The sequence below is a fragment of the Peromyscus californicus genome, unplaced genomic scaffold (genome assembly GCF_007827085.1).
Source record: "Peromyscus californicus insignis strain IS unplaced genomic scaffold, ASM782708v3 Scaffold_7__1_contigs__length_154581171, whole genome shotgun sequence".
Taxonomy (NCBI): Eukaryota; Metazoa; Chordata; class Mammalia; order Rodentia; family Cricetidae; genus Peromyscus; species Peromyscus californicus.
The window spans coordinates 129,823,641-129,846,949 of record NW_026294595.1 but is presented as its reverse complement, the minus strand read 5'-3'; the positions used below and the strand labels follow the sequence as shown (position 1 = coordinate 129,846,949).

At 41.3% G+C, this 23,309-nt stretch overlaps 1 protein-coding gene across 6 annotated transcripts in view; it reads left to right on the top strand.

The window, feature by feature from the left end:
- The first annotated feature begins 318 nt into the window (after nt 1-318).
- Ncoa6 (nuclear receptor coactivator 6) overlaps nt 319-23,309 on the top strand; it is an 86,390-nt gene continuing 63,399 nt past the window's right edge. For 4 of the 6 annotated variants that reach the window (XM_052725664.1, XM_052725663.1, XM_052725661.1 and 1 more), the window contains exons 1-2: nt 882-3,278; nt 19,580-19,649. The gene's annotated coding sequence lies outside the window, so the exon portion shown is untranslated. Of the gene's footprint in view, nt 421-881; nt 3,279-19,579; nt 19,650-23,309 lie in introns of those variants that run through there. The other 2 variants (XM_052725659.1, XM_052725660.1) reach the window with 2 other exon arrangements.

Here is a 23,309-nt window from a genome sequence, read left to right as displayed (position 1 = left end):
CAGCCATCCGCTGGGACAGCGCCGAACATCTAACTAGACCGAGATCGGACCCAGCACCGGAGCTCGCACGCTCGCACGCTCGCACGCCAGCTCTTCCAGCTCGCGCGCTCCACCTTGCGCGCCAGGGGACGCCCGGTCACGTGGACGGGGCCCCGCCCCTCGGGCCCGCCCCGCCCCCGCCGCGCTCCCTCCCTCTCTCCTTTCCCTCCCCCTCCCTCCCCGGCCCGGTCCGGCCCATCCCCCCCCCTCCCCACCGGTTCCCTGAGGCCCTGCCGGGTCGGGCTGCGGGCGGCCGGGCGCCGACGGCCGGACGGACGGGCGCACGCGAGGACGGGTGGACGGACGCGCCGAGGGCGCCGGGCACGCACGGCCCGGGCCGGCGCTGCGAGGCCCGCCCGGGAGGGCCGGGGCCGCGCTCAGGTGAGGCGACGGCGACGCTGGCCCGTAAGGGGTGGGCCTGCTGAGCGTCCCGGGCCGGGCCCGGCTAGCTCCGTGGGGAGGAGGCGCCGCCCGGGCCTGGCGCGCGAAGATGGCGCCGGGCGGCCGTGCAGCTCGGCCCGAGTGCGGCCCGGGCCCGCAGCCGCCCCACCCGCCGCCGCGCTCGTGTCCCCGTCGCCATGTTGGGGAGCGGGCCCGGGGCCTGCGGGCGGGGCGCGGGCGGGAGCGGCGGGGCGGCGGTGGGGAGGGTGCGGGGTCGGGGCTCTGCGGGAGTGCAGGGCGGCCGGGGGTTGCGCGGGGTGGCGCTGCGGCCCTGGAGCCGGTGACCGGCGGGGCGTGAGGTCGGGGCTGGGGGCGCGGAGAAAAGACCCCCCGGAGCGAACGGGGCCGGCGTTGGGGCTGGTGGGCTGAGGGGGTGGCGGGCCGTGGAGTTGGGTTAGGCCGTGCGCAGTGTTCCGAGCCCCGGAGTAGCACCCGGGGGTAGGGGAGGCGGCTTGGGGGCCAAGTCCCGGCTGTCAGGGCTGGAGTAGTTTTTGCATGCACAGGAGGCGATTGCTTGGAAATGGGGGTTGCGAACGCGGGTATCCGAGTGGGGGGTACTGACGCGGGAATCAGACTGGAAAGGTCCTGGCGCTGAATGGCCAGTCGTTATGACTCCCAAGGGTCTCAGGACCTAGGAGCCTCTAGTCCCGTTGGAGGCAGCGACAGGAAAAGGGAAAAAGCTTGATGAGGAAAGAAAGGGTGGCCGGGGTTGGATGTAGGAGCTGGACAGCAGAAGGTACAGAGTGGAAGTGGTTGGGAATGGAGAGAACCTCCATCAACTTAAGTAGTTGTCTTTAAAAGGAGGGACCCGGCTGTTTGGGGGCGGTGACCCAAAGTGTGTTTCCTGGAAGGGGACAGCCGCTACTTAAAGAGCAGGGTCACCTGGGGAGGTCATCTGAAAGGTCTTGTTGAAACTAGTTAGAAGGGTGAAGAACGAGTCTGTAAAAACTACGGTGGCTTTAGAGATCATGTCATGGTTTCAGATCAAGTTATGATTTTAGCCTGAGACATAGAAAGATCGTTGATTTCCCAAGATAGTAGGAGTTGGTGACAGGGGCTCCTGGATATGGCCTACTGCTTCCTCATTCAACACATTAAAGGGGTTTGCTAAGTCAGACAGCACCATATACTAGAGAGTCAATAATTTTTGTTTGAACAAGTTTGTCAGTACAGAGGCTGAGCGGGATATAAAAAAAAAGTATAATCAGTTATTAGATATTTTCTAGATCTCCATTGGTACCAAAAAAAAAAGCATTAAGAAAAAACGTTTCTAGAGTTTAAAAAGATGCTCCCCCCCCTTTTAGGTGTTTATTGCACAGCAAAAGAACACAAAGAAACCTGAAAGGAAAAAAGAGTGATGATAGAGACGTAGGGTCCCTATCATGTCACTTTAATTGAAGTTCTGTTATAATAGGGAATCTCGAGTTCAAATGGACTGTGAGATAAATCAGCCAGTGATACATAGTTGATTTTTAATGTCCCTGAGTTTCGCATCTACAGCTTCAACCAATCAAGGATTGGAAGCATTCATTTAAAAAAATTGTATTGTGCTAAACATACAGGTTTTTTTCTTGTCACTATTATTTTTTCTTATTATTATTCCCTAAACTAGACAGCTTAACATCTGTTTACATGACATTTACATTATATTGGGTATTATAGGTATAGGGGATATGCAAGTACTATACCACTTTATATAATGATTTTGATATCCTAGGAGGTCCTGAGAATCCATTGTCCATGGATATACCAAGGAATGACAGACAATGCAGGACTCCACATAGTTTAAAGAAACCAACCAAACAAACCTTAGAAACTAGGCATGGTAGTTCACACCTATAATCTCAGGACACAGGAGACTTGAGGCAGGAGAGCTTAAAAATTGAATCGAGCCAGGGCTGTAGAGTAAAAGCCCTGTCTCAAGAGGAGAAAAAAACTTTCAGGGGTTGGCATTGTAGTTAGATGGTAGAGTATCTGCCGAGGATGCAACATAAGGTGCTTAGTTTTATTCCCAGCACAAAAGGGATGGGGAGGGACTTTTAATTAAAAGAATTTGTAAGGATTTTCAACACCACATGTATATTCATGTATGTTTTCTGAGTCTTTCTAATGCAGAGAGGTGGATCTTATGTGTGCCATGGCCCTTGTAGCATGGATCTCTCAAAATAGTATTTTTAATTGTATAAAATAAACTACATCGATTACAAAGAAAACCAATTACATTAAAAATAGTTACTAAGTATAAAAATCGTTTATGCTGATGTATCTGTGTACTTACCTATTTGGGAATGTGGTGGTAGGGACTGAAGTCAGGACCTTGCTCAGCTAGATAAACACTGTAACACTGACTATCCCCTTGGCACTGTGCGTGTGTGCATGTGCAGTCCTTAATCGAGTATGTGTATATGCCTGTGGAGACCAGAGGTTGAGTTTGGGTGTCTTTCTTGATTGCTTCGCTACCCTATTATTTTTTTACCTTGACGTTTTATTCTCTGTTCTTTGGTTATTTGTGTATGTGTGTGAGTGTGGGGCCCTGTGTGTGGAAATCTGAGGACTTGTGGGGATCACTTCTCTTTTTCCACTTATGTGACAGCAGTGCCTTTACCCCCTGAGCCATTTTACCATCCCAACCATTTTGTTTTTTGAGACAGGGCCTTCCACTAAACCTGGAGCTTATTGATTCAGCTAGACTGACTAGCCAAGGAGCTTCAGGATCTGCCAGTCTTTACCCTCCAGCAATGGGGTTACAGATGTGCACCGAACCTACCTTTATGTAAGGACTAGAGTTCCGAACTCAGGTCTGTATGCCCCTGTGGACAAGCACTTTACCACCTGAGCCATCCTCCAAGCCTTGTATATACTCCGTTACCAGCACAAGTGATGGATCTGATAACTTTAATTTCAAAGACGCGTACCTTGAATAAGGTGGAGCACAGTATATGTGCAAGTGTGCTCAGAGACAAGATGAGGAAGGTCGGAGGCTATTAAAGACTTGACTGAGGAGTTTAGCCTGAGTCCTCCTCAGGTGAGGAGGAGACAAGACTTTCAAAAGGAGGAATATATGATAAGGTTTACTTTTTAAAAGAAGAATGGATGTTCTGTGTGTGTGTGTGCTCATACGTATAGAACCCAGAGTTCAATCTCCATTATCATTTCTCAGACACTGTTTAACTTGGCATACATTTATATCTATCATCCACCCACCCACCCACACACCTGTCTGTCCGTCTATTCGTCCATCCGTCCGTCCGTCCGTCCATCCATCCATCCATCCATCCATCAGCTGGGTCTCTTGATGGCCTGGAATTTGCCAAGTAGGGTTGGCTAGCTGCCCAGCAAACCTCAGGATTCTGTCTGTCACTGCCTCTTCAGCACTGGGATTGAAAGTATGTGCCACTGTGCCTGTTTTCTTGTTGCTTGTTTGTTTTATTTTGTTTTAATTGATTCCTGGGATGGAGCTTAGGTCCTCATGCCTGGAAGACAAGAACTTTAAGGACCGAGCTAGCTTCCCAGCACAATAGATGTTCTTTCGAGTTATTGAGGATAGATTGAAGAGAAAGTAAAGAAATAATGACCTAAATTAAGGTTCAGAGAGTGGACATTGAGTAGAGTTAGACATTCCAGGTGTTGATAACTGATACTGTGAGTGATAAGGTAGTATTTTTAAACTTTAGTTTGGATGATGATTGTCAAAAAACATTTTTTTCAGTGAAATAAAGATGAATGGAAAATTGTCACAGATAATAAGTTAGAAAGTTTTTTTTTTTGTTTTTGTTTTTTACCATTTCAAAGCTGTTCAGTATAGTATAGTTTTTGCTTAGAAAAATTCGAGGTGTCAGCTGACATAAAAAGTAGGATAAGATACAGAAAGTATTCCTAGAGTGTAGGAATTACAGCTTCCTACATTAAGATTCACCAACTAGATCGTAGGTCGGAGCTTGTCAACCACCTGTTTTGTAAAGAATGTTGCATTGGAGTACAACCACACTCATTTATGTAGGTCTATGGCTCTGAGTGTTCCAGAATTGAGCAGTCGGGCCAGAGAATTTAGATCAGCTCACACAGTTGAAAATACCCTTTTACAAATGTTTGTTAACCCTTGATTTACTTTTGATGTGTTAGATGTTCAACTTCTACTTTGCCATCCAGTTTCTATACTGTGGAGAATTGCCATCTTGCTTTTGCTTTTCTGGCTGGATTCCCCTCCCTGCTCAGTGTACCTGCAATATGACATAGACCCCTGAATATTTTTTATTGTTCAGTGATAGCAGCAAATTGACTGTTCTGGAGTCTGCTGAGTGGGTTACTGTGATAGTGTTAGGTTTACACAATTTACACCCAGCTGGGGCTTTTTCTGTTAGATTATATATTTTCCTATTGTATTATTTTTTAAGTGTTCCTTTACATATTCTAATTATTAACCATTGTATATATGCATTATAGATGTCATTTCCCAGTTTGTTATATATTTTAAAACTCTGAAAGTTGAAAATTCATAGCTGAATGACAGAATTTGCCTGGCATGCTCAGTGCCTTGGACTTGAACCTTAGCGATGAAAAAAAAAAAAAAAAGTGGGAGGGTGCTGGAGGGGGTGGCTCAGGGGTTAAGAGCGCTCAGTGCTCTTATACATGACCCAGGTTCAGTTTCCCACGCCTACTTTGCAATTTGCAGCAGTCTAATTTCAGGGGATCCAATGCCCTCTTCTGGTCTCCATGGATACTGCATACATGTGGTACACATACATTCATTTAGGCAAAGCACTCATACACATAAAATATAAGTATTTAAATAAATAAGTTAAAATAAATCTGTTTAAGGTTGCTAAAAGTTTGGAATTTTACTGTCAATTTTATCAGTCTTTTCCTCCCCCAAGATTTTTAAGTTACTGTGTACATTATCTTCTAGAATTTCAACTGTTTTGCCTTTAATTTTTAGATCTCTGATCCACTTTGTGTGTGGGATGAGGATAGGTGCAGTTTCATTATTTCATCTATGTATAATCAGTGATCTCAATACCAAATACTGAATAGCACTTGCTTTCAAATTGTAAGCTTTTTGGTGGAATCTGAGGTCCTAATTTCAGCTTTGCTGTTTACTAATTGCATGACCTGGAACAGATTTATATAACGTTTGTGCCTTAGCTTTTTCATCTTTAAAATAAAGATAATAGTACTTGCTTAGTAGAGTTGTTAAAAGGGTTATATTAATTCCTGTAACATAGAACAGTGCCTAGCACCTACAAAATGTTCAATAAATGTTAGCTGCTATTTATAGCTACTGTTCATGTCTCATTCTCCAGCACCTGGCACAGAGTAGGGACTCATCATAGTTAAATAGTTACATATGTTTGGCTCTCAGGTTAATTCAGAATGATTGAGGACTAGGTGGAGATGACTGGAAGGAATTTCTTGGTCGTGTCTTTAAAATTTTACACAAACTTCTGAATTTCTGACTTGTCTTGAAAAGTTGGAAGATCTGTCAACACCAAGCTCCTATTCTTTCATAGAAAAACTCAGCAAAATTTGTAGGCAGATGTATTTTCTAGTTCTTCGTGCTCTGCAGTGCTCTTACTTCGTTTTATGGTTCTGTAGACATTTGAGTTTCTGATTCTTTCTTTTTTTGGAATTTTGAGTATTGTCTCTTCTAACCAAGAAATAGCAAATGGGATAAGGTTGGAATGACTGAAAATAGACATGGGTTTATGGGCAGGTTAAATACTAAAATATATTTAAAAAGCTGAGCTGTACTTGAACACAGTGAATAAAATGAGAATTTAATTTGTAAGATAAAGTGAAATTCATTTCAACTCCCTGGATATTTAGGCATCTACTGTGCTTTGGGTACTGCGCTACATTAGAAATTACCACAGTGGTGATAGACAACTTGCTAGCCAGCTTTACAAAATATTGCAAAAGAGTCTTTATACTTGTGATATGGAGCTGCTGTCTTAACAGTTCCACAAGAGAGAGGAAGCAGGAATTCATTCTTTGAACATTTGTTTTATTAAGAACTATCATGTATGCCACAAACTGGCTAGAACTCACACTGCAGAGTCTACAGGATACCAAGATGAATATAGCAGAATTTGTGTGATGAGTGTCTGTAATGTGTTGTGGAGCTGAGCTAGAGCCTCAAGAATGGTGAGAATCTTAATACTTGAAGATGATACACTATTTTACAGACTGATGAATCATGAGTATAGTGGTGTGTGCTTAGGGGATGGTAAGAGTCTAGTTCAGGACTTGTGAGACAGCTTAGCAGATAAAGGCACTTGCCTGAGTTTGATCGCCAGAAGCCACCTTAAAGTAGGGGAAAACTGACTTAACAAAGTTGTCCTCTGACATACACACACACACACACACACACACACACACACACACACACACAGAGAGAGAGAAGAGTTCAATTTGCCTGGGAAACAGGTTGTTACACAGTGTTTTTGGAGATAAGGCTTGAAACGAAGATTGAATGGCAGCAACAATGATAGATAAAAACTTTTAAAAGGAGTGGTAGGGCTCATATTTTGCATGCCTACGATTTGCTAAATAGGTGCTGAGCATTTCACAAGTTATATTTTATTTGATCTTCATAATAACCTAGTGAAGAAGCCTCTGGTTTTTAAAGTTCCTTTTTATAGACTAAGCAAGAAATGTAGGTAACAATTGATAATAAATTGGCATTCAGGCAGTCTAGTTGCAAAGCCTTTCTTCCTAATTTGTGCATTTGCTAACGGATCATGGTTGGCTTTTTTGGTTGTGGTTGTTGTTGTTGTTGTTTTGCTTTGTTTTAAGACAGCTTCTCTCCATGGAGCCCAGGTTAGTGTTGAATTTGAGATACTCCTGCTTTCTTTCCAGAGTGCTGGGATTACAGGTTCATGCCACACACCTGGTTTGTGGAAGACTTTGAATGTTCTATTTCTTCTTGTTTTAGGCTGGAGAGTTTGACTTGATTGACTAAACAGTAGGAAGTCATCAAAAGTTTCTAGTGTTGTAATGAAAGCTGTCTGTTAGGAAAAGAAGCCCTTTTATGAAATACTGGATCAACACAGGAAGAGTGGGAAGCAATGGAGCTGATGTATTCCCTCCCTGCTCAGTAGATTGGGTGCTTCTTGAGGGTTGGGCCAGGGTTGCCCCTATATTCTCCTCTTCCTTGCCATTGACTCCAAATTCTACCTACTGTATAATCTAGCATATTTATCTTTTAAATATTTGATCTTTTTCTACTTTAATTTATTCTAAAAAATACATATTGTGGGTGCCTAGGAGCTCAACAAATATTTGCTGAGTTAGTTAAAATTAATTAATTTCTAGGCCTGGGACAATGTCTCAGCAAGGAAGAATGTATATTGTTCTTGCAAAGGATCTGAGTTTGATTTCCAGCACCCACAGTAGGCAGCTCACAACTACCTGTAACTCCATTTCCAGGAGATCTGACAGCCCTTTGTGCTCCTCAGACAGACAGACAGACAGACAGACAGACACACACACACACACACACACACACACACACATAATAACTAGTGAAATATTTAATAAATGTCTACAGCCATAGATGGATAAGTACATAAAGAGAATAAGCCTTATTGGTGGAAGGATAAATGGCAGCCATACAGCTTGATATGCTGTATTTTATATACAAACTAGAACACATAATTGTGAGAGATTTTCTGTTCTGTATCATTTAGGATAATGATCAGCCAATAATATTAGACTGTGTCAGTTACTAATACTAGTGATCACCAAATTTGAAGGGCACTTACACTATAAATAGGTATTTATGTTCTGTATATATCAATGTCTAACATCAGCATCCCCAGTATGCACACAAAAAGGCAACAAGTTCTCATTAGCAGTCTCCTTTAGTAGTACTAAACCTGTTGAATATTTATCCCACACTGCCCATTTATTTACATTTTTTAAACATCAAACAGAGATCTCATGGGAAGAAATAGTGGTGAATTTGTGAATCAGATAACTAGTTGGGAAATTATTCATTAGATTAAGTCCCTTCCTATATTATTAATTTTTTAAAATTACATTTATTTATTAATTTTGGTGTGTGTGTGTGTGTGTGTGTGTGTGTGTGTGTGTGTGCATGTAGAGGTCAAAGGACAACTTGTGGGAGTCTGTTTTCTCTTACCGTGAGGCTCCCAGGGGTTGAACTTAAGTTGTTGGGCTTGGCAACAATTGCCTTTACCTATTAAGCATCTCACCATCTCCTTTTCCATATTTATTTAATGTTTTATGAAAGTAACTCTGTGTCTATAAAATATAGACTTAAAGAATTTAAACAGTTGGAGAAATTAAAAAGTACCATCGTTACCCACCAAATGTCAGCAAAGCGGGGAAGATTTCTAGGTAAACTGCATTTTACTAGACTAAGAGAAAAATCAAGACTAGGTACCATGGCACATGCCTGTAATCCTAACACTCAGGAGCCTGAGGCAGGAGGATTTCTATTTCCTCCCAAGCCTGGCCTAGATGGTGAGAAGAGAGTAAGGCAAATCAAGTAGTTCCCAAGTAAGATATTTTTAAACATCTTTTTCCATTGTGGACATTAGCTAAGAACAATATGTGTACATGTCAATATTATGTGTATTGACATAACAAGTAGCTATGAATCTAGGAATGTTTCGTAAGAAATAGTGTCATTGGACTGGATATGTAGCTCAGTGGTAGAGTGGTTGTTGTGAATGTTCAAGGGTCTGGCTTGGATACCCAGCACCAGGAAAACAAAAAATAAGAATTTTCAGTAGAAAATTTTTGTGTTGTGTTTAACTTGTCAGCATATGTGGAGATGATGCATTCAGAACTATTCAGATGAAAATAAGTGTGTTGGGGGTGGGGAATGTGAATGGTAGTCAGTATATATTGAATGCATGCCAGGTGTTGAGAGCCATGACCAGGGTATGAGTATGTTTGGGCTTCAGTTTCCATGGAGGATTTATTTCAGATCCTTTTGGATACCAAAACTCAGAGATGCTCAAGTCCCCTATAAAAATGCTGTCCTATTTGCTTTTAACCTCTATATCCTCCTGTATTCTTGGAATTATCTCTAGATTATTTATAATGCCTAATACAGTATGAATACTATGTAATTAGTTATATTGTTTAGAGAGTTATAAAAAGAAAAAATCAGTGCAGATGTAATGTTCTACGTTTTAATGCAGTACCCTCAGGTACAGAGGGCCATCAATAGTTTCTGCTTTTCAGAAACAGTTCATCTAGAAAGGTCCTGTGAACATAAAGGAGGGAAAGAGTCACAGCACTCAGTAGACTAAGGCAGGAGAAGGAAGGACTGACTACAAGTTTGAAGCTATTGTAGGCCACATAGTGAGTTCCAGTTCAGCTGGACTACATCACAAGACCGTCTCTGGATACAGAACAGCACAGTGCTGTGGGAATTGGGAAAATAGATTACTTCTTGGAAAGTTAAGAGAAGGCTTTGTGGAGAAGGTGGCAGATTGGTTTTCTTGGGATTCAGTTACAGAGAAGCAAACTCAGGTGACCTAAACAGCTGAAGTTTATTCTCTTCCAGTTTCGGAGGCCCAAACCTAGGCCAGACTCTGAACTCAGGGTGCCAGCAAGTTCATAGTTCCTCAGACTTGGGTAAACTCCTTCTATCTTTCTGCTTTAGCCTCGGAACGCCAGGACTGGAGACCTGTGCCGCCCTGCACAGCTCCCATCAGTTAGAGACCTGTGCTTCCCTGCACAGCTCCCATCAGTGTGAGACCTGTGCCGCCCTGCACAGCTTGAGTCAGTTTTCAGTGCTTCTTTGCCCCAGATCATTCTAGTCTCTTCCTTCGTTGTCACGTGGAGCTAGCCCAGTGTCTCTATGTCCAAATGTCCTTCTTAGAAAGATAATAGTCATTGGATTAAGAGCCTTCTCTGATACCACCTCATCTTAACTAGTTTCCTATTCCGAATGAAGTCCCTTTCTGAAATAAAGGCTTAAACAGATCGGAGGACACAATTCATCTCTTAATAGGTAGCACTTGAGATGGCACAGAGCTAGTACATTAACATTTACTAAGTAGGCCAGCAAGACAGCTCAGTAGGGAAAGGTGCTTTCTGCTTTCCACAGAATTGTCCTCTGACCTCCACATTCACACCATGACACTTATGTCCCACACACATCATGAACACATATACACAATCAAAAAATTTACTAAATAAATTAATAAAGAGTAAGATTGGGAGAAGTGGGGAGGTGTAATCAAGGGAATGCTGGACATAAAAAGGTTAAAGCGTGTTTAGGTAATTGAATGGTGAGGTGTTTGATCCCTGGTACGTTGCGTTGTGGAGAGATGAAGCCAGAGCAATTTGTTGGTGGCATGGGCACCAGGTCTAGGACATTTCCATGTTGGTGGCTTTGGTGGCTGGACAGTGTTTGGGAGCAGGATGTCACTGCAGAATTTTTAAATAGTGGGCGATGATTCAAGTTTTGGGTAACTGATTCAAGTTTTAGGGGCAGTTATCAGGAGATCATGGATAAGTAAACACCCTGAACTAAAATAGAGGGTCAGTGATTTAACACATCCATCATTTGCTCATGCCAGGAATTCTTCATTAGGACAGTCAAGAAGAAGCCCTTATGAAGAACAAATGTGGTTGATATATTGTGCACCCCAATAAACTGATCTGGGGGTCAGAGAACAGAATAGTCACTATATTAAACATAGAGGTTAGGCAGTGGTAGCACACGCCTTTAATCCTAGATGTAGGAGGCAGAGATCCGTCTGGATCTCTGTGTGTTCAAAGCCACACAGCCAGGCATGGTGACACATACTTTCAATCCCAGGTTGTGATGGCAGGAAGTAGAAAGGTATGTAAGGCATGAGGACCAGGAACTAGAGTCTTGTTAAGCTTTTAGGCTTTTAGCAATAGTTCAGCTGAAATCCATTTGGATGAAGACACAGAGGCTTCCAGTTGAGGAAACAAGATTGGCTGAGAAGTTGGCGAGGTGAGGTTAGCTGTGGCGTGTTCTGTCTCTGATCTTTCAGCGTTCACCCCAATATCCGGCTCCAGGTTTGTTTTTATTAATAAGACCTTTTAAGATTCGTGCTACATCTAGTGCCCAACAAACTATAGCCCAGTAAGCCTTGAGGATTTTATGAAGCCTTTCTTCTTGGTCAGTCATCTGTGGGCACTGGCAAGTAGCTTTTTTGATAATCATACTGCTTTCATTTTCTTACAAACTTTTCTTCAAACTTCTCTTTGCTGTCCTTTATTTCTTGTTTTTTCTCTAAACCTGTTCAGCTTTTCCATATTTTTTAAAAGCTCTGACTGATGGGAGCTAGAGCGATGGCTTGCTTGGTGGTTTTAAGAGCTCTCTTGCTGCTCTTGCAGAGGACCTAGGTTCAATTCCAAGTATCCATATAGCAGCTCACAACTGTTCATAACTCCAGTTTCAGGAACTCTGATAGCCTCTTCTCTCTCCATTGGCATCAGGCACACACATCCTACACATAAATAACATGTAGGTAAAACACTCAAACACATAAATTTGAAAAATATATCTGACTAATGGAAACATGTAAAAAAGGCTGTGTACTATTCAAGGTAATGATAGATCCCCCTCTCTGTGTGTGAGTGTGTGTGTGTGTGTGTGTGTATGTATGTGTATGCACATGCATGAATGCTTGTGTGTGCCATGTATGTGCTCATGAGCGTGTAAATGCATATGTAGTACATGCAAGTGTATGTGCCAATGTGGAGGCCAGAGGTCAAATTGGGTGTCGTCTTTGATTGCTCTCCACTTTTACTACTACTACTATTTTGAGACAGGGTCTCTAATCTAATGTGAAGCTCACAGATTGGCTGTGAACCCCAGGGAATCCTTTTCTTTCTCCCTCATAGCACTGGGGTTATAGGTGTATTACTTTTCTGTTATTCTAATTTCACCATGGCCAAGGCAATTTGTAAAAGAAAGCATTTAATTGAGCTTAGGGTTCCAGAGGGTTAGAGTCCGTGTTATCAGAGCAAAGGCATCGCAGCAGGAACAGCTGAGAGTCTCACATCTTGAACGCGAAGTAGGAGGCAAAGGAAACAAGCTCTAAATGGTATGAGTTTTTTGAAACCTCAAAGCCTGCCCCCAGTGACATACTTCCTTCATCAAAGCCATACCTCCTAACCCTCCTCAAACAGCCCCCAACTGAGGACCAGTTCAGTGTCTGATGAGACTTGTGAGAGACAATCTTGTTCAAACCACAGTAGGTGTGTGCTCATGGTTTTATTTTTGTTTTTATGTGCATGAGTATTTTGCCTGCCTGGTGCCTTTGCAGGTCGGAAGAAAGCATTAGATCATCTGGAACTGGAGTTACAGATGGTTGTGAGCCACTGTGTGGGTGTTGGAAACTGAACCTGGTTCCTCTGCAAGAGAAACAAGTGCTCTTTAACCATAAGCCATTTCTCCATCCCTTATACCAGACTTTTTACAAGGGTCCTAGAGATCCAACTTCAGTCCTTAAACTGAACAGAAAGCACTTTACTGACTGAGTCATCTACTAGCTGCTTTTCTCTTTCATGAAAACTTACTGGCTTTGTCCACAATAGGACTGTATTCAAATTGTGAATACTCATTCAAATTATGATCAGTAATGGTCTTCAGGTGCTTTTCCTTAGTTGTGTCAAAGCAATTTTTCTTGATTTTGTGTTTAAGAACAATTATCCCCATGAAATTTTTAAAAATTGTGTTTATTGCAAACACATAGTTTTGCTTTGTTGTTGTTGTTGTTGTTTTGATTTTTTCGAAACAGGGTTTCTCTGTGTAGCTTTGGAGTCTGTCCTGGAACTCGCTCTGTAGACCAGGCTGGCTTTGAACTCACAGATAAAATATTTGTTATGTGCTTGAACTCACAGATAAAATATATGTTATGTGTTTTGTAGTTTTTCTACGTTTATTTCTTTATGTCAGTAGCCTGGGTTTTCAGGGCATCTTCCCTAATCAAACCTGATCTGTATCAACCTGGAATGAATCCACAGCCTCTCATTTCCTGTGGAAATAAAATCATAACCTCTCTCCCAAAGCAACACACCTTTTGACTTCCACTTTGAAGTCAAGATGTTTTTAAAAATACATAGGTTGGTTTAATCTAGCAACTTTCATAATCTAATGTCTCGTAGAAGCTCTTTCATCAACAATCAAAAAATTTAAAGGTAACACAATAACATACAGGATTCAGACTCTCTGTGTATTTTCCATCTTTACATGCTTATTGTTTCTTTATTTTACTTTAAGGACTATTATTTTTAAACTTTTTTTAACCTATGACTTTTTCTTTCTTCTCCCAAGCCTGTGTATATTTTTAAACACACTGCAATCCGCTTAGAGGTTTTATTTGTCTGGATCTGTCTTTACTGAGCATCTGTATTGTTTTTTGATCACATGAGATGAATATTAAACTGCTGTCTGGCCCTGGCACTGCTCAGCTTGGTAAATGGTGCTAGTGCATAGCGGTTGGCGGCTGGCTCCTCCTCCCTTAGTTCCCTGAGATCTTAGCCTCAAGGCGGAGGTGCCAGGGGGCCGCATTTACTGCCCCACCTCTGGGAAGCTTTTGGATACACACTGCCACCGAGTAGTATGCCACCTGCTGCTCATAAACCCCATTTAAGTGTTCGGTAGCAGGGCCCCTTAAAAGAGCCACACCTGTGTTTGCCGCTAGCATTGAGCCCACCAAAGAAAAGGCGGTTACCAAGAAGCTGCGTTTGACTCCCGTTTTTGTATGTATGCCCACAAATGGGATAAATAAAATTAAAAAAATTGCTAGACCAGGCGGTGGTGGTGCACGCCTTTAATCCCAGCACTTGGGAAGCAGAGGCAGGTGGATCTCTGTGAGTTCGAGGCCAGCCTGGGGTACAGAGTGAGTTCCAGGAAAGGCACAAAGCTACACAGAGAAACCCTGTCTCAGAAAAAAACAAAAACAAACAAAAAAAATTGCTTACAGTTGTAAATATCTTTTTGGTTTTTGTTCTGTTTTGTTTTTTGTCTTTTGAGAGAGGGTTTCTTTGTGTAGCTCTGGCTGTCCTGGAACTCACTTTGTAGACCAGGCTGGCCTTGAACTCACAGTGATCCACCTGCCTCTGCCTCCCGAGTGCTGGGATTAAAAGTGTGCAGCAACACGTCCAGTTGTAAATCTCTTTTTTAATGCATGCATTGTATATTACGTGCTAGAATCAAATGCCTAAATAAATTGGGATCTTACTAATACAGCCAGGGCAACACTGGAAAGACATCAGATTCCACATAGAAAAGATTTTGGCAGATCATGAAAACATGGGCATGTTGCTGATCTTTCAGTTCCTGGACAATCATAACAAAATTGTTATCCTTTATTTTCATCTAGGGCAATTTCTTGAAAGGCATCCAAAGGAAATTGATAACAACAGCTATTATTAATATATACCAAATGAGGTATAAGCACCAAAGTAAGGCCGCATATTTATGTTCAACAAGAAGCTCACATACTTAACTTTGTGGGAAGAAATAGCCTCCTCACAAGCCTGGGCTCAGTACTGTTACCTAATGTGCCAGGCTGAAAAGGGGTTTTACAACTTGGTCAGACAAAGAAGCAATGTACTGAGGAAATTCTATACCAATAAGTGAGCATTTGAACCTTAAGGAGGACAACCATTATGTATTAGCACTTTTTTTTTTAAATGGGTTTCCTCTAAAACTGTGATTTGTGCCATCAAAGTATGGTACAAACCTAAATTTCAGCAGATGGTCCAGTAACAGACACTAATCTTAGTGATTAGATCATAACAGTAGATTATAAGTAGTAAGATGATTAGAACTTTTCTACTTATGTGTCTAGGAATATGTTTTGGGTTTGCATAGTCATTTAGGGGATTATAGAGAAATGGTTCTCCATGGAAGGTCATATTTCTAGCTTTTTAAAAAGATGTTATTTTCCAGAGAATTCAGTTTTTCAGCTCTTTTAGTTACAGCTTTTTCAATTAGACTGATACAGTTTGGGTCAACATAGTCTTTTATGAAGTATTCCAACAACCTTAATGTACGTGTCAGGCTGTTAGGCTTAAATTTTGGTCCTCCATTGTGCAAGAATAGTTTATCAGGATTCATTTACTATAACAAAAAAGTGGCATGTCAGTCTAAGTTTTCTTCTTGCCTTGAAGAGAACATCTTCTGTTGTGAAATTAAGTGAGCTTAATTCACCTTTCAAGAATTTCCCAGCCAGGCATAGTGGCACACACTTTTAATCCTGGCACTTGGGAGGCAGAGGCAGGTGGGTCTTGGAGTTCAAAACTAGCCTGATCTACAGAGTGAGTTCCATGCCAGCTAGGGCTACATAGAGAGCAGGCCTGTGTAGCCCTTTTTTCCCCTGTCTGAAGGGGAAAAAGGAAGAATTTCCTCTGTTCTTTCATGACCTTCTCATTGCTTATTTCTTTCAGAAGTAAGTGTTTATTTTTATTTTGTGTGTATGAGTGTTTGCCTACATGTATGTATATATGTGTGCCTGATACTCAGGTCAGAAGAGGTGATGGAATTCTCTGGAACTGGAGTTACAGTTGGTTGTGAGCCACCATACCATGTATGTGCTGGGAACTGAACCTAAGTACTTGGCAAAAACAGCAAGTACTCTTAATTGCTGAGCCATCTCTCCAGCCCCTCATCCATATTTTTAAAAAAAATGTGATACTATTTAATACTTGGTCCTGCAATGCTTGACTCTCCTGATACCTTCCTGTTTGCCACATTGCTATTATTTGAGTGATCGAAGGACTAAGGTGGTAATTGCTGGGTCTTTATGTTATAAAGTTGCGTTTTTTTTCTTTTGTGATTACTTAGAAATGTGTATCTGAGAGAATATATCATTATTTAGCTCATCTTGCCTCACTTACTTTTCATCTTATTTGGTCATTTGTTCAGTATGACTTGATACTTTCCATATATATATATTTATATTTGCACATAAAGTTATGTTTAGTATAACCAAAACTGGTAAACTGTTATTACGGATAAACTTCAGTATCAGGAGATAGCTAAAAGCAGAGCTGGGGTGAGGAGGTTACATACAGCACATGATAATATAACGGGAAGCATTTTTTTTTTCCACAGGATTTTGTGATAGCTTATGTATGCTTTTCTTTCCGTGTGTGTGTGTGTGTGTGTGTGTGTGTGTGTGTGTGTGTGTGTGTGTGTGTGTGTGTCTGTTTCTGTATGTCTGCCTGCCTGCTTACCTGTCTGTCTGCAGACACCAGAAGAGTGCACTGAATCCCTGGAGCTGGAGTTATAGGAAGTTGTGAGCTGTCTGACATGGGTGCTAGGAACTGGACTCCAGTCTACTGGAGAAATAGCAAGCACCCAACAACTGAGCCATATCCCCAACTCTGTATCTGCCAAGAAAGAAAGGGAGGGAGGGGGAGAGAGGAAGAGAGAGAGAGGGGGGTTTTTTTTGAGTAGACAAATCTGTAAAACATAAAGCTCTGGAGTTAAAAGCTTCTCTTTTTTGGGACAGGGTTTCTCTGTGTAGCCCTGGCTATCCTGGAACTAGCTCTATAGACCAGGCTGACCATGAACTCAGAGATATGATGTGCCTCCCGGGTGCTGGGACTAAAGGCATGTGCCACCACCATCTGGCCTACAACTTCTTTTTTTTTTTTTTTTTTAATTTTTTCCTTTTAGGATATCATACATTTCTTTCCAAATCATAAAATAATATCTGATTAATTTTTATTAACTGCATAATCTGTTTATGTACTTCAGTGGATATTTCTGAGTCTTACCATTATAAATAATCTTACAGTATTGTTTATGTATATGTTTTTTTTAAAGATTTATTTATTTATTATGTATACAGTGTTCTGTCTGCACATATCCCTGCAGGCCAGAAGAGGGCGCCAGATCTCATTACAGATGGTTGTGAGCCACCATGTGGTTGCTGGGAATTGAACTCAGGACCTTTGGAAGAGCAAGCAGTGCTCTTAACCTCTGAGCCATCTCTCCAGCCCTGTTTATGTATATTTTTAAAAGTAGAATTTTTCCTTCTATAAATCCTCAAATGTATATTTCAGTTTTATTTTAAACTGTGAGATAATTTTTTGACAAAGTTTATCATAGTTCCATACCCACTCACACTGGTGAAGAATAAATTTTTTGTTTATAGTCCTTGAATGTTTTAAAACCTAAAAGGAACCTGAAAATCTGTTTAGCTATAGCTGATGATCAGGCCTCTCATTATATAATATAACTTTAAAGAATCGTTGGTTCATATAAATTGTGTCTTGCCTCAGCTCATACAACTTTATGGGAAGTCCACAAGGAGAACTCAAGGCAAAGCCACCCTGGCATGGTCAGCTTCTCTCTTTCCATATCACATTGTGTGTTAGTGTAGCTGGTGCTAGTCAAAGTCAGACATGGTGGCACACACCTGTAACCCTAATACTTGGAAGGCTGAAGTGGGAAGAATAAGAGCTTTAGGCTAGCCTGGGCTACACAGCTAGGTTCTGTCTAAATAAATAAAAAGTAAATAAAGCTATGTTATTCTGAATATGTACACCAGCTGATCCTAGTATTTGAAAATGGATACTAAGGTTAGAAAATGTTTGCATGGGTTCTAGGCTTTATTTCATTTCCATGTATGGAAGGTAAAGTAGCTCTACTAGAGCACAATTGTGAGTTTGGGATGCCTGTGTTTCTCTTATTTGTTTCTTTGTTAGTTTTTACAGTTGTCATAAAATAATTATTTCAGAATATAAAGTAAATGCTAAATTAAAATGTATGATGTTATCAACATATTTATAGTTTAAAACAGAAGAACACTGATATGGGTTGTATGGGCAAGCTGGGACAAATCAGCTAACATATGAAACTCCAATGCATAATATAAATCATTTAAGATTTCTGCATTGGACAAATACATACTGCCTTTCTCTCTCCCTCTTTTTTCCTTTACCCTTCTCTCCCTTTCCCTTCTCCTGTGCCCTTCTTCTTTTTCTCTCTTTCTTTTGAGACAGTCTTAAAGCAGTTCACAGACCAGCCTAGAATATGTTGTGTAGCCCAGACTGTCCTCAATATGTCTGTAGCTGAAGTTTTTCTGTGTCCTGCCTGGCCCGTGGTCGGGGAGAAATCTTTCCCACTCGAGTCCCCCAAGTAAACACACAGAAGCTTATATTAATTAAAACTGCTTGGCCATTAGCTCAGGCTACCACTGACTAGCTCTTACACTTAAACTCAGCCCATTTCTGTTAATCTATATGTTGCCACGTTTTCCATGGCTTTACTTGTGTGCCATTACATGCTGCTCCCTGGCTGGCTGGCTGGCTGGCATCTCCTCCTCAGCCTTCCTTTTCCCAGAATTCTTGTCTGTTTATCCCACCTATACTTCCTACTTGGCTACTGGCCAATCAGTATTTTACTTATCAACCAATCAGAGCCACATATATTCACAGCATACAGAAAGACATTCCCATCATATGTCTGTATTTTAAGTATGTTGGGCTGGAGAGATGGCTCAGCAGTTAAGAGCACTGACTGTTCTTCCAGAGAGAGGTCCTGAGTTCAATCCCAGCAACCACATGGTGGCTCACAACCATCTGTAATGAGATCTGGCACCCTTTTATGGCCTGCAGACATACATGCTGACAGAATACTGTATATATAATAAATAAATAAATCTTTAAAAAAAAAAAGAAAACACCTTGAGCATTCTTGGTGATAATAAAGTTTATTTGCTAAAAAACCACTGTACTAAGAGACTATGTCATTTCTTTTTTTTTTTTTTTTTTTTTTTTTTTTTTTTTTTTTTTTTTTTTTTTTTGGTTTTTCGAGACAGGGTTTCTCTGTGTAGCTTTGCGCCTTTCCTGGTACTCGCTTTGGAGACCAGGCTGGCCTCGAACTCACAGAGATCCGCCTGGCTCTGCCTCCCGAGTGCTGGGATTAAAGGCGTGCGCCACCACCGCCCGGCTTGACTATGTCATTTCTTACACCTTTTTCTAGAATAAATTAACAGAAATAATAATAGATGGAATTTGGCCAGTCATCAACATTTATTTAGAATCTGTTTATTTACTGGGTTTATTTAGTCTTTTCTGATGTTTCTCCTCTTCTTCTGTGTTCTTCTCCCTTTTTGTCTAGGTCCTGGGAGGAATGGAGAGGGGTCCTGTTGACTGCCTTTTCTGAAAGGGGTCAGAGAGTTCTTAAACAGGTCTGTCGATTCTGCAGCATACAAATAAAAGTTGGTGTTTTTGAGAGACTTAGTTTCAACTAGAAGGACTGAATTAGAAATAAACTTCTTGTAATTTTTTTTTGGCAGTACTGGAATTGAACCTAGTACCTCATATGTGTTAGGCAAGCACTAAACCACTGTGCTATCCCTGAGTCCATAAACTTTACTTAAAAATTTTAAACATTTATGATATGTGTATGTGTGTGGACATGTGAGTGCCATGGTGTGTGTATGGAGGCTGGAGGAGGGAGTTAGTACTCTTCTACTATCTGAGGAGATTGAACTCAGGTCATCAGGCTTGGCAGCAAGTGCCCTTACCTGCTATGTCCTCTCACTGGCCAAGCTTTTACTTTAAAAGAAGTTATTTTGAGCTCATTTTACAACAAGATATTTTGCTTTGGCAAGCTGCATTTGGCATGAAGGTTAGCTAATGATCTGTTTGATAGAAAAGCATTTGGCCATGTAGGGGGTCAGCCTGTAATACCAGCACTTGGCTGAGGCAGGAGGATCATGAGCCTGGGCACATATTGAGTCCAGAGCCAGTCTATACTACATAGGAAGACTCTGTCACAGAAATATCACCACCATGAGTCATGTCTTTATCAGTTGTGTCAAATATATGAAATATGGATGAATTTTTTATTGCTTCCATAGGAGGAACCAAAAATAGATGAAGGGTTGAATTTCTCAGCTGTTTATGGTTTTGGAAGGGAATAGAAGCATAGATAAAACCTCCAAAGTAAATTATTTATTTGACCCTTTCTGGTGTTCTTAGAATTCCCAACAACAGGCTGCCTTACAGATCTCAGAAGGTCTGGTGTCTTCATCACCAATCAGCTTTATCATTATGCAGATACAAACTCAACTTGTCTCTACATTGGAATCACCTGGTATTCTTGAATTTTTTTTTTGGTTTTTCGAGACAGGGTTTCCCTGTGTAGCTTTGCGCCTTTCCTGGGACTCACTTGGTAGCCCGGGCTGGCCTTGAACTCACGGAGATCCGCCTGGCTCTGCCTCCCGAGTGCTGGGATTAAAGGCGTGCGCCACCACCGCCCAGCTATTCTTGAATTTTTAATCATTGCCTGTGCCCATTTTTAGACACAGTAATTGGTTCAAATTGTTGATCTTTTTATTTTATATGTAATTACATGTACATATAATTTACATGCCTACACATACCTCCCTTCAACCCCACCCTACCCCTGTCATTTGCTTTTTCTTTTGTTGTGGTGCTGGGGTTTGAAGACAAGGCTGTGCTTATGCTGGGTAAGAGAGCTCCCCTCCGCCTGAGATCCGCTTTTCCGTTGGTGATAATGATAGCAGGTCGGGTTTTCCCTCTTCTGTTGTCATTTGTTTTGATGTCCCACCCCACCCCCCACACACTTTTCTTTCTTGCAGAATTTAATTTTTTTGTTTTGTTTTTTGTTTTTTTGAGACGAGATCTTACTATGTAGCCTTGGCTGTCCTGGAACTAGAACTAGCTATGTAGATCAGGCTGGCCTTGAACTCACAGATGTCCATTTGCCTTTCCCTCCCAAGTGCTGGAATTAAAGGTATCTGCTACCATGACCAGCTATTTGTTTGTATTTGAGCAGTCTTACAGGGCTTTAGATTTTGAGTCATTAAAAAACAAACAAACAAAAACAAAAACTTTCCCACTTGAAGGTTACAAATATTTGTTCTGTGCTTCTATAATATTAAAATGTAGAGATTCATCTATTATATTTGAAGTTTTTGGTCTGTTTGGAATTATCTTATTGTGTAGCAGGAGAAATAGATCTAATTTTATTATTATTCTAGATGACTACCTTGTTCCAGTATCATATAAGGAAAAGAAATCATTTTTCTTCACCTTTATGAGATATTAAAATTCCGAAATTCAATTACTCTCCCATCCATTTATATAAATTTTCATAGTAGTTTTAACTATTGAGAATATAATGTGTGTGTCAGTATTTGTTAATGTGTGTATTACATGTGTATTGTATATGCATGTGGAAGGTAGAGCACAGAACCATTCTCTCCTAGAAGTCAGAGAGGACTTTGCATGTCCTGCTCTGTCACTCTCCACCTCATTCCTTTGAGAAAAAGTCTCTCAGACCCTGGAGCTTGACTGGTGGCCAGCAAGCCACAGTGATCCTCCTGTGTCCACCCTGCAGTGCTAGCGTTAGAGGTGCACATATGGCCATGCCCAGCTTTTTATGTGGGTGCTAGGGATTTGGATTCCAATTGTCATGCTTGCATAGCTGTAGCTGAAGTTTGTCCAGTCCTGCCTGGCCCACGGTCAGGACAAACCTCTCTCACCTGCCAGTCCCACAGCTGCTCAGACCCAACCGAGTAAACACACAGAGACTTACATTGCTTACAAACTGTATGGCCGTGGCAGGCTTCTTGTTATCTACTTCTTCTATCTTAAATGAACCCATTTCTATTAACCTATACTTTGCCACGTGGCTTGTGGCTTACCGGAACTCGTGGGAGTGGCTGGTAGCGTCTCCTTCCTCAGCCTTCCTGTTCCCAGAATTCTCTGCTTGTCCTGCCTATACTTCCTGCCTGGCTACTGGCCCATCAGCATTTTATTTATGCAGAGTGATGTCCACAGCACACAGCAACCACTCTCACCCACTCAGCCATTTCCCCAGCTTCTGATAACATGTTTTTATTTCGTAGGACTTAATCCCTTTCTCTAATCTGATTTTTCAGAGTTTTCCTACAAGCCTTATAGTCAGATTGTCTTATTAAATTGTAAATTAGGGAGAACTGACACATGTGAATCTTTACCCATGAGGGTATTATTTTATCCATGACTTTAAAATATGTTGTCCTTCATAAGTATTTTAAAAATTGTTTTATGAATACAAATATTTTGCCTGCAAGTATTTTATGTATGTAGGTATACCATGTATGTGCCTGGTGCCCAGAGAAGTCAGAAGAGGGCTTCAGATCCCCTGGAACTAGAGTTGTGGATGGCTGCAAGCCACCATGTGAGTGCTTGGAATCAAACCCAAGACCCCTGCAAGAGCCACGGGTGCTCTTACCAATGAGCTGTCTCTCAAAACCCCTTTATAAGTACTTTTAGGTTTTCTTTTTATATCTTGACCTTTCTCTTTAGTTAATTCTTAAAGATTTTAACTTTCTTGTCACTATTAAAAATGAGATCTTACCCCACGTGTTGATGATTACATAGGTAATAAATGCTGTTTTTTCTGTATATTAATTTTGCACTATGCTGCTTTGCAAAATTTTATTATCTGTCCTTTGCTTGGCTTTCAAGAATACAAGTCTGTTGTTTTCATTAATTTTACATTCTTTCTGATTTTTTTTTACCTTTGTTTTTCTTGCTTCATTTTACTGACTTTTATGCATCTGTGCTCCTGACTTCACTGATAGACCCTATTCTCCTCCTTGAAGCTGCTGCTGACTCGTACTTGTTTTCTGTGTGGTGTATCACAAGTACTCTCCGAGTTCCACACTAGCCCTCACTTTTGTGCTGAGAAAATAGAATCTGTCATGTTAAGAGAGCATTTGTTTTTTGTTTTATTTTGTTTTGTTTTCGAGACAGGGTTTCTATGTGTAGCCCTGGCTGTCCTGGAAATTGCTCTGTAGACCAGGGTGGCCTCAAACTCAGAGATCCACCTG